Below are 241 nucleotides of genomic sequence, written 5' to 3'. Positions count from 1 at the left end.
TGGGAGATCAGGATGGAGGAAGGGCAAAGGGAAAGAATACTGTCTGGACTTTGGCCAGGTTCTGCTGGAGCATGTCACCAACTTCGAGTCCACAGGGAGAAGGGATACCTGGGCTCCCAGTTAACAGCTTCAGTCTAGAGGGGGCAGCTCCTGCCCAAGGACAGGCCAGGTGGTCCCAGGCGGTAGTTCTTGTACCAAGGTGGTGCGTGCGTGTGTGTGTGTGTGTGTGTTGGGCGGTGGG

This window comes from Bison bison, unplaced genomic scaffold (genome assembly GCF_000754665.1).
Source record: "Bison bison bison isolate TAMUID 2011002044 unplaced genomic scaffold, Bison_UMD1.0 scf7180017863978, whole genome shotgun sequence".
Taxonomy (NCBI): Eukaryota; Metazoa; Chordata; class Mammalia; order Artiodactyla; family Bovidae; genus Bison; species Bison bison.
Note: the sequence above shows the minus strand (reverse complement) of the source record.